Genomic DNA, 1,691 nt, shown 5'->3' on the forward strand with positions numbered 1-1,691 from the left:
TAATCCTGAAAATAAACATAGAATATAATAAAACAACACAACACTTCAAACTGCAAGATTTAAATTAAAAATAACGTAGAGAGCTTTGAAATGGGTAAGTAAAACTAGCGACTTAAATATACAGAGGAAAAATGAATTCAACAAAAAAAGTGAGTTATGATAAGTGTTGTCAGGATGCGGTCATGATTGTGCTACTATAACTAAAACAACAGAACATTGTATAAAAAACACTTATCCTTAATTTTTCTGGAATTTCTTAGAATATATTTTTTTTTTATTTAACATCACAAGTATATTTAAACCTGAAACAGTGTGAATGTTATGTATGCTTGAGATTAAACCCACAAGAGTAGTAGTAGTAGTGGTAGTAGTAGTTGTTCCGACAATGATCAGAATAACGATGCTCTATCAAAACCCATTCAAATGTTCAAAAAACAAGTCTTAAGTACAAGAGCATGAGATATCTACAGCATCTTACCAACTTAGAGAGAGTCACAAATAATTAACAGATACATTGCAAAATATCCTGTGTTAAATAAAATATGGGGTGTACATGGTACTGGTGTTGTCCAGAAGCTGAAGGTTATCCAGGAGTATAGGTCAAGGAGATAAAAAGGAAAAAAAAAGATGAATAAACAAGTTAAGGCTAAAATAGGTCTTAAAACATATGTGGGCTCAACACCACAAACGCAGGGGTGTCCAAATCCAGGCCTCAAGGGCCGGCCTCCTGCTAGTTCTCCAGAAATCCTTCCTTATCTGTTGTTGGTTACCAGGTGTGTTTGGCCAATAAGGAACTTCAATGGCAGGTTGGTTGGAAAACTCGTAGGACACCGGCCCTTAAGGCCTGGATTTGGACACCCCTGTGGTTAGCTGGTAGATAAAGGCTGGCAAAAAAGACAGTCAGTGAGAGTATAGATGGGTTGCAGGTACGTCACAAGTCCCTGCCAGAAATCTTGCACACCTGTGAAGACGAAAACAGAAAGCAGCAGATTAAAGATGTAGGGCAGCAATATGAGAAATGACCCAAAGAGGGGTCATGGCCCTGCCAAACTATGAGTGTCAACTGTTGTGCCTGTTTGAAAGTCATTTTTTTATTGTAAATATATATATTTTTTTAATCTCAGTGTAAGTTGGAAAAGACATAACTATAAGTATAATCAAACAGAATAAATTTGAAGCATCAACTCTGTCTTTTAAAGGGCTTAAACTCATCTTTGCATTGTTTCTTGGTGTATTTGGTGACCCTGATGGTAAGGAAGATTTAATTCTTTTTACTAGTGAATGTATTCGATTGTCTAGCTCAGGGGTCGGCAACCCAAAGGGTTGAAAGAGCCACTTTGGACCAATACAATAAAAAGCAAATGTGTCTGGAGCCGCATAAATTGAAACGGCTTATAAAAGCCTTACACTGTAAGTAACACATGGAGATTGTGTCAAATAAACAATTATTGAAACGATTATTACGCCTGCTGCGTGTCCTCGTGTCATATAAGCTTCATTTATGGCCACATGACAATTGTTGAGACATTGCAGTGTCATAGTATCTGACAAAAGCTGAATAATCACATAATGAACATTTGAGCTTTTATTTTGACATCCCTCAATGACACAACGAGAGGGGGTCGTGATCAGTCTCTCCCTCATTCTCACTCCAGGTGCAGGAAGAATTCAAACATAACAGGACAAAATCA

At 37.1% G+C, this 1,691-nt stretch overlaps 1 long non-coding RNA gene across 1 annotated transcript in view; it reads right to left on the reverse strand.

The window, feature by feature from the left end:
- Positions 1-321: 321 nt before the first annotated feature.
- The window catches only part of LOC112141707, a 3,514-nt gene continuing 2,144 nt past the window's right edge, over positions 322-1,691 (reverse strand). The window contains exon 3 of the long non-coding RNA XR_002918444.2: positions 322-961. This is a non-coding gene — a long non-coding RNA (uncharacterized LOC112141707). The remainder of the gene's footprint in view (positions 962-1,691) is intronic.

The sequence above is a fragment of the Oryzias melastigma genome, unplaced genomic scaffold (assembly GCF_002922805.2).
Source record: "Oryzias melastigma strain HK-1 unplaced genomic scaffold, ASM292280v2 sc01594, whole genome shotgun sequence".
Lineage (NCBI taxonomy): Eukaryota > Metazoa > Chordata > Actinopteri > Beloniformes > Adrianichthyidae > Oryzias > Oryzias melastigma.